Genomic DNA, 10,254 nt, shown 5'->3' on the forward strand with positions numbered 1-10,254 from the left:
TCCACCACACATGTACAAATGTGCCATCTTCTGCTCCACACCTCCAAAAGCTGCCATCGTAGTCAGAAGACTGTTTGTGTCGAGTGTGGGGTACTCTATACCATTGTGTATGTATCTTAAAGTTAATCTCCTGGATGTTTACGTTTGGCGATCCTTTTACTGTTAATACATTGATGTCTTCCTATTCCTCATCTGTAAAAGTCTGGTTTAAATCTGATTCCTATTGTTTACGGAAATGATCTGAAAGGTGTTCAGGAGGATTTGATAGGATCCCTTAAGCTACATACACACTTCCAATTATTATCGTTGGAAAACGAACGACGAACGTTCATGCACGATATATATGAACGATCGTATAGCACCGATCCTGCACATAGAGTTAACGACACGATCGTTCGTAGATATTGTACACACAATAGATACGATCGTTTGAGCGATAGAGGAACTATGTGCACGACAGGAAAGTGAACGGACGTTCGTTCATCACGCATGCTCTGAACATGGACGATCAACGAACGACCGTACACACGAACGATGTTCAACGATCGTCGTCCAATCCGATCCGTCGGTCCGGTCGTTCGTTTCCAGCGACTTTCCTCGTTCGTCGGCGTCGTTGGTTACTTTTTTACGAACGATTTTTTTGCCCAATCGATCGTTCGTCGTTCGATTGGAACGATAAAAATTGGAAGTGTGTACGCACCTTTATTTAGCAAAACCATAAATCTGAGTGGGCCTGTGGCTACAGACGATTTCTCAAAGGGGGTGAGCTGTCTAGAGTAGGGGTGTCAAACTTAAACACACAGAGGGCCAAAATCAAAAACTTAGACCAAGTAAGGGGCCAAACGCGAAATCCACTAAAAAAAATTAAGTTTCTCTTTCTCACTAGATACAAAACCCATTCAATCTGGAACAAGCCCACAACAGAGAAAGTGGCCTAAGAATTTTTTTTAAAAATGTTAAACTCAAAAAATGGGGGTTGGGGGTTTTTGCCCCATACAAAGGCCCTGAAGAATATAGATAGGGATCTAAAAAATCTGGTGAATTAATTGGTATGGTTTGTATCTGGTATAAGAGTCTCAGTAAAATATTCATTTTAAGGATGGCAGCTCTGCCAAACCACGAAAAAGTTGATTTATCCCATTTTTTCAAATCTGCCGGGATCTTGGTAAGGAGAGGGACAACATTTAGATTGAAGAATTCTGGTATGGACGTTGCCAATTGGATACCAAGAGGTGTAAAATGCACCTACCCAAACACTTATGTGCTGCCCAGACCACAGTTTGATCCATATCTGGCTTTGTGTTGTGTTCAAAATATTCTTCTAGTCTGGTTTTAAAATCCTCAACCACCGTTCTGGGTTCACCATCTAGGAAGAAGAGAGTGAATATGATCGGTTCATGATCCGAAACACTAATTGGTTCAATGGAAGCTGAGGGCAAGTAATTAAAGAAATTAAATCTAGAAAATATTCTAGATGAGAATATCTATTGTGAGGGTGTGAGAACAATGTGTAATCTTTGGTACTGGGATATAGTGTATCAGGTGTCGTGAATCATTAGCAATAACAAGGAGGATTTTATAGTTCAGTGTGTTTTAAAAGTCAGAGTGGCAGCGCCTGTGAAGGAGTCTAATGTTGGATTTAAGGGTATGTTAAAGTCACCCCCTAGGATCAGTATTCCTGTGGTAAAACCTTGAAGGAGTCTCACTACTTTTTTAAAGATATTAGGTTGGCCTACATTGGGGGGATACACATTAGCCAATGTTACTGGTTTGTGATCAAGATGTCATTTTAAATACAGGTATCAGCCTTCTGGGTCAACCATTTGCATGTTTATTTGAAAAAGAACTTGGTTTGAAAGTAATATCAATTTGGAGATTGGGCTTGTTGCATGGTATGCTGTCGTGTTTTCGGTTGATGTTAATAATTGGATGCTAGAGTGGGCGTCTTGAAAAATTATCATTTGGAGTTTTGTGGCTGTGGGCCAATTGTAGGATCATTGATCTTTTTCGAGGATATTAAGTCCCTTAGTATTTAATGAAAGAAGTTTCCAGCAACGGGTTTGTTGCCTTTTGGGCTGTTGAGTGGGGGTCCAACAGGAAGGTCCATGATGTTAAATAGAGACTCAGGGTTTAGGGAAGACATAAATCTCAAGACACAAAAGAAATTAGCTAGCAATGCAACGAGAAATGAAATTAAGTCCTATTATAAACCGTATGTATATGTAGTATCCTGTGGGTTCGTTAACAGAAAAGGAGCAGATGGTGTAATGAAAAGAAAATGAAGAAACAATGGGGGTAGGGATTTGGTTTTGTTTTTTACCTTAGAAATCAGGAGTGGGTTTGAGAGTTTCAAATCCACTTTTCAGGGAAAACCGGATGTGTTCAGTCAGGTGAGTACAATCTAACTGGGGGGGGGGGGATTTTAGAGTGTAGGGAGTGTTGTTAATAACATATGAGGGGGTATATCTAGACACCCCTGAGAGAAAAAATATTTAGCTTCAAATGAGGAAAGTAATTTTATCACTGTAGAAATAAACATGAAATCTCTAAAAGAAGAAAGCAAAAGGTAGCATAATAATCTACCTGCAGCAATAAATGATTAATAACTGAGCGATTTGATACTGCAAAAAAACAGTCTAAGTTACTTGGCTACACCCTGTCATTCAGAGCAATATGTTCCTCTGATGTTTACAATTCCCCTTATGGAAAAAAGGCTGTCATTCAAATACTAATAATTAATTTACTAATAAATTATATGCTAATATACTAATAATATATTCATATATATGTAGAAAATAGGAACATTGCTGCCAAGTGCATTAACTTTAATTAGTTTAGGACTTGTTCAAATAGTGTATATAGATAACCAAAACAATACAGAAACTTTTTATGGAAAGATATTGTTGTATTTCTGTGGGGATTGCTAAACTCAAAAAATCTATATTTTGGATTAGTACTCCACAGTTTTAAGAATGGCTTGACATTACCATGATGTAAGAAAGTCGTCACCTAAAAGTTAGTTAACCAATTTACTAAATGGAAGTCTGTTTAGAATGTGTGGGAATATATGTTAAGATTGGATAGTCTAGGGGTTATTCACTGTGGCTTACAGTATATAAGATATTGGTATTAACCTCCTGGGTGGTTCATTGCTGTCCGGTTTTATATGTCTAAAAGCGGTACATTGTATTTCATGAAAATATTTTTTACAGTATAAAATAATAGAATGAGTATAATAAAATCTGAAACACAAAATCATGTCAAAATAATAAATTAAATAATTTTTTTATTTAAAAAAATAAATAAAATAATATACTTATACTATTATGTTATACTGCAAAATATTGTTCATGAAAGACAATGTACTGCATTTACATATATAAATCTACTGTATTGCATTCAGTACAGTTATTTTGAAATAGATTTGAATTTCCCGCCCCGCCCCGAACAATAAGCAATGGTAAACAAAAACAAAACAGAAATAAAAACACATATGGAACACATCTAATGGGAGCCACTGAGAGTCCAAGGTACCTTCAGAGATTTCTAATAGAAAGCGGTGGAAGCATCAGAAAGTGGTACTAGTGCCTTCTATTTCTTCCTGGACTACGTCTCCATGCTGCATCATCTGGAGGAGTAGATCTTTGCCTAGGTAAGTTCAGTTCTGCATGCCAATCTGGCAAATCCAGTAGCTGAGAGACAAAAAGGAATCTACACCTGTATGGGATACGATGGTCCTCCAGTATAGTGAGGCCGTTGAGCTCTGAGTTGCTGAAGGGCGATGGCTGATGGGTCCTGATATAGTTGAACATCTACACCCTTAAAGCGAATGTGATCTCTGGCATGTGCTTGTCTCATGATTTCCCCCTTTAGTGAGAAACTTAGTAGGCAGCAAATAACATCTCTGGGAGGGTCACCCCCCGGAGGGTCACCCCCCCCCCCCCCCAGCTCCTCGGTCGCAAAACTCTATGTACTCATTCAAATTCTACCGGTCATTTAGCCGGGTGTTTTAACAGATTGTTGAATATTGATTGCAATGCTAAGTGAAGTTGATCTGCTTCTACTGCTTCTGGGAGACCTCTGTTTCAATTTCTTTATTGGTTTTCATTTTATTCATACAAATAAACAAGCCAACATAAAATGTGTCATAAGTTGCTTGTTTTTAAACAAATCATATTTAAACAGTATAATCTCTATACAACACAATCTTCAAATTAAATTATATATGTCTATCCCAACTTTTGGTATTTCTTAGTTCTAGTTATTACTTAATCTCTATCTTTTATTAGAATTATTATCTCAATACACAGTATTGTCCTAGTTGGTTCATTTTGGTATTGTCTGGTAGATCTCTGACACAAATATTTCTGCGTCTGCCTCTATTGTCAATATCTTCAAGTTGGCAGCATACAGCAGGGAGTTGCACTGTGTGCTGACTTGTAATGTTACGTATTCCTTAAACATCCTCATCTCTGCTAGCATTGGCTTGATCAACAGTAGATAATCTTGTCACTACTGAGCGAATATCTTCTTTCAAATATGTGATAGGAGCAGCATCAAAAGCTTGAGCACTTTTAATGTCAGCAGCCAGAGTCTGGAGATCTGCACGTTGGGTGAGTTGGCTCATATAGGTCAGCATAGGGTCTGTAGGTAAAGAGGCTGATGCAGAAGGTTCTCCCATTTACCTATCTTGCATTGGTGGAGATCTTGAGTTATCTTGTTTTGAAACGCAGAACATATCAGGTAAGTTACGTCCAGGTTGTGAACCAGATGGCTTTCCAAATGATAGTTGTCAGCCAATATTCCCCATTGTTGGTAGGAAAAAACAGATGCAAGGGTTCTCTCTGGGTGTCTATGCCCATTTTAGTGAGCAGACATGTTCAAAACCAGACATGTCAGGTGTAGTGAAATAAATAGTCCCAAAAGGTTGATATTATATACAGGTATTATATCACCTTTCAGATAGTCTTGAATAAAGGTAATGAAGCCTTAGGTTTCAGAGATAGTTGTCTGCCCTTTTACTGAGTTGTACTACCTACACGACTTATAGGCTGTGGAGTATTATAAGAAATAAAAAAATAACCGGGGTCTCTGAGGCACCATTTAGTAGTTGACTGTGATCTTTAGTGTCTCTGTGCTTAAAAAATTTTCGATTTTTGAAGCAGTAGAGAATTATGTTGGTGGAGGATTTAATGTGCAACAGTAAGAGTAAGTGGGTTTGTTCCTCCAATAGGTCCCGAGGTCGCTTTGGTCTAAACCACAAAAAGAGGACCAAAATATATAAAAAGTTTTGCCTGTGAGAAGAATTGATATAGAACAGGATATGCTGGTATTCACACAGGCGGAATCCAAGATGGCCACCGGGTCTAACCCGGACGGGTTCGGAACCCCAATTTTGAGCTCTCTCCTTGCTTGCCCAGGGCACCGAAGATCCCACTGCTTCTCCAATTGATCCTCCAATCTCCTAAACCGGCTTTTTGTGTGTTTGAGAGGTGATTGTGAAGGCTAGATCGGAGCTCCGTGATCCTGCAGCTTCCCTCGTGTTAAAGTTTATCGTACATTCATATACATAAAGACTTCAGATTGTGAACCCTTTTGAGAAACAGCTAGTCATATGACTATGGACTTTGCAAGTTGGTACTATAAAAATACTGTGTAATAATAATAATTAAAGCAGAAATAAAGATCCTATTTTTAAAAATTCTCTATCAGGCAGGTCATTATTGCAGACGGGGGACCTGATTCATGAAGCCAAATTGTAAGCATATTCGCGACCTGATATCAGACACCAAAAACCTATTTAACAAGCAAATGTCGGCTGGCGAGAATAAGCTGGCATATTTTCCAGGCAGTTATCAGCTGAAACATCCGCTTGCTCCAAACCGTGCATCTCCGGCAGCTCAATTCTGGCAAGCTTGCACTAAAACTCATTGTTCCCCTAAAAAATCATTTGTATTGTTTTTTAAACTTTGAATGTTTCAATGCTCATGTCCAAGTCAATGTTAATGCTATGGTATTGTGTTATTGTTTGTGGCCATATTGTTTCATTTCAATACTATGTCTTTATTACCATCTTTAAATATTTGTCCTTCACATATATTTTCTAATCCAGTTTTCCACCCTTAATAGGTCAAAATTGTATATTGGTTTGGTAAGTATTTTTGGAATGCAATATTTGTTGGGCCATTTTTGAACTAATTTGGCTTTATATGGAATATATATATATATATATATATAATGCAACATTTTATCAAATGGGTTTATTTTGATAACGTTTTTTGAAAAATGTTGTAGTCGTTTGTTTTTTGTGGTTAGTTTTTATGTGATCTCCTTTACAATCTCCCAGGACCTACAATTTAAAAAGTAAATTATGCTTGTTTTTAAGCAGTTCCCTTCTATGAATTGTTTGAAAGGCTAAAAACAGCATAACTGGCTATTAAACTTTTGTTGTTTGATGCCCATAGTTGGGCAAACCTCAGGAGTGTGATGTGCATTGTTGTGTGCCAAGGCATAACCACTAGTGTTGGTTGAATAGCTCACTATTGGATTCGACCGCTATTAGGTCGAATAATGCATAATTATTCGGGTGATCGACCATCGAATTCGAAATTTATTAAAGTCAATGGGGGAAAAATTTAGGTTGGTATTCGGGTCGGTGGAGAGCTTCTACAGCCCATAAATTCATTTAAAAAGACATGTCAAGACTCTCCCGGCTCTGCACAACACTGTACAAGTAAAAATAAAATAAGGAAGTCTTTTTTTTGCTGCTGGCAAGTAGTTTTGGTCGAATAGCTCATGCCATTTTATGGGTCGGCCAAGGGAACATGCCGGATTTTACACGGTCTCCAAGTACAGCCAGAGAGGGACATTACGGGGTTCCTCTGGTCCAAAAATTAGCCACCAGGTTTCACTGCTCCGTTACAAGCCATACACAGGCTTCAGAGTACAGGCAGAACAGGCAAGGCCATTTTATGTGACGGCCAAGGTAACATGCCAGATTTTACACAGTCTCCGAGTAGAGGCAGAGAGAGACATGAGGGGGTTCCTCAGATCCAAAAAATAGCCACCAGGTTTCAACGCTCCGTTACAAGCCTAACAGAGGCTTCAGAGTACAGGAAGAGGTCTCTGAGGGCGTTCTTTAAGTCTAAAAACTAGCCAGCTACACAGCTGTTATAGGTTACAAGTGACAGATTGCAGCAGCAGCAGCAGTAGGAGGAGGCAGTGGGCACTGAGACGGAGCAAGGAGGGCAATACAATTGAAGGCCATCACCTTTTTGGACAGTGTGGAAGCAGTAGCTATTGAAGACATGAATGGATGAGGGAGATTCCAATCTGTTCCTACCTACTATATAGAGAAACCACATGAAAGGGTTTGGGCTTGGAGGAATCAGCGGGGAAAGAAGACCCTGTTGAGCTGGAGTCTAGTCTGGCATCTAGAGCTGGTTACTGGGAGAAGGAGGCAGTGGGCCCTGAGATGGAGCAAGGAGGGCATTACAATTGAATGCCATCACCTTTTTGACCAGTGTAGAAGCAGTAGCGATTGGAGACATGAATGGATGAGGGAGATTCCAATCTGTCCCTACCTACTATATAGCGAAACCACATGAAAGGGATTGTGCTTGGAGGAATCAGCGGGGAAAGAAGACCCTGTTGAGCTGGAGTCTAGTCTGGCATCTAGAGCTGGGTACTGGGAGGAGAAGGCCGTGGGCTCTGAGACGGAGCGGGGACTGCTTTGGGAGCTGGCATCTAGAGCTGGTTATTAGGCAGGCGGCAGTATCAGTAACAGCAGAAGAAGAAGGCGGTGGGCCCTGAGATGTAGTGTGAATGGCATTAGTAACTGGCATTTAAAGTCAGGTACTGGGCAGCAGCAGCAGTAACAGCATGAGGAGGAAACATTTAGCACTGAGACAGAGTGTGGACGACATTAGTAATTGGCTTCTAGAGTTGGGTACTAGGCAGGCAGCAGCACTAACAGCATGATTAGAAGGCAGAGGGCTCTGAGTATGGACGGCATTAGTTTCTGGCATCTAAAGTCAGATACTGGCCAGGAGGCAGCATCATTTACAGCAGGAGGAGGAGGTGGTGACTGAGACGGAGTATGGACGGCATTAGTTTCTGGCATCTAAAGTCAGATACTGGGCAGGCGGCAGCATCATTTGCAAGCAGGAGGAGGAGGCGGTGGGCTCTGAGACGGATCGTGGACTACATTAGTATCTTGCATCTAGAGTTGGGTACTGGGAAGGCGGCAGCAGTAACAGGCAGTAGGAGGGGTTGGTCCCTGGTACACAGCATGGACCACATTGGAGGTTGAGGCCAAAAACTATATGGACAGTGTAGCAGCTGTATCTAATTGGGACATTAATGGATTAACGAAAATCACACTTTCCATACCTACTATGTAGTGAAACCACATAAAAGGTAACGGACTTGGTGTAATATGCGGGGAAATACATACATTTTTTATCATTTGTGGATATCTAGCAAGTGCTATCACAGGTAAATATATGTATTTGTCTCAGATAAATACATACGTTTTTATGGGTTTTAGGATACATATCCAAGTGCTATCAGAAGTAAATATCTGTATTGTTTGTATATTAATACATACATTTTTATGGCTTTAGTGATATATAGCAGAGTGGGAAAAGAACTAAAGATCTGTATTTTCTGTAGAGAAATTTAAAAGTTTTTATGGTCATTTTGATCGATACAAAGTGCTATCAGAATTAAATGTCTAGATTTTTCAAAGATAAATATATACATTTTTATGGCTTTGGAGATATATAGCAAAGTGGTATCGGAAAGAAATATCTATATTTTTTGGCGACAAATACTGAATTTTTTATGGGATTTAGGAAAGATACGAACTGCTACCATAATAAAATATCTGTATTGTTTTACATAAATACAAACATTTTTATGTTTATTTTGATTGATAGCAAGTGGTATCAGAATTTATTTTCTGCATTGTTTTACAGAAATACAGACATTTTTATGTTTATTTTAATAGATAGCAAGTGGTATCAGAATTCATTCTCTGCATTTATTTAGGAAAATACAGATTTTTGGGGGGGTATTTTCATAGATAGCAACTTGCTATCCATCAAAATTAACATAAAAATTTCTTTATTTCTGTAAGAAAAATACAGATAATTATTTCTGATACCACTTGCTGCTACCTATCAAAATAAACAGAAAACTTTCTGTATTTCTGTAAAAAAAATACAGAGAATTAATTCTGATCCTTCTTGCTACCCATCAAAATAAACTGAACATTTTCTGTATTTCTGTAAAAAAATACAGATAATTATTTCTGATACCACTTGCTACCTATCAAAATAAAAAGAAAATTGACTATATTTCTCTAAAAAAAAATACAGAGAATTAATTCAGATCCTTCTACCTATCAAAAAAAAAACAGAAAAATTTCTGTATTTCTATTAAAAAATATAGATAAATAATTTTGATAACACTTGCTACCTATCAAAATAAACCGAAAAATTTTTGTATTTCTAAAAAAAAATACAGAGAATTAATTCTGATACAACTTGCTACCTATGAAAATAACAGAAAAATGTCTGTTAAAAAAATTCAGAGAATTAATTCTGATCCTTCTTGCTACCTATCAAAATAAACAGAAAATTTACTGTATTTCTGTAAAAAATATACAGAGAAATAATTCTGATCCTATTTGATACCTATCAAAATAAACAGAAACTTTTCTGAATTTCTGTAAAAAAAAAATACAGATAATTATTTCTGATACCACGTGCTACCTATCAAAATAAACAGAAACATTTCAGTATTTCTGTAAAAAAAACATACAGAGAAATAATTTTGATCCTACTTGCTACCTATCAAAATAAACAAAAAATTTTCTGTATTTCTGGAAAAAAATACAGAGAAAGAATTCTGATCCTTTTTGCTACCTATAAAAAGAAACAGAAAATTTTCTGTATTTCTGTAAAAAAAATAAAGATAATTATTTCTGACACCATTTGCTACCTATCAAAACAAACAGAAAATGTTCTGTATTGCTGTAAAAAAAAAATACAGAGAATTAATTCTGATAACACTTGTAACCTATCAAAATAAACAGAAAATGTCTGTATTTCTATAAAAAAATACAGATAATTATTTCTGATACCACTTGCTACCTATCAAAATAAACAGAACATTTTCTGTATTTCTGTAAAAAAATTCAAAGAATTAATTCTGATCCTTCTTGGTACCTATCAAAATAAACAGAAAAAT

The sequence above is a fragment of the Pyxicephalus adspersus genome, chromosome 6 (assembly GCF_032062135.1).
Source record: "Pyxicephalus adspersus chromosome 6, UCB_Pads_2.0, whole genome shotgun sequence".
Taxonomy (NCBI): domain Eukaryota; kingdom Metazoa; phylum Chordata; class Amphibia; order Anura; family Pyxicephalidae; genus Pyxicephalus; species Pyxicephalus adspersus.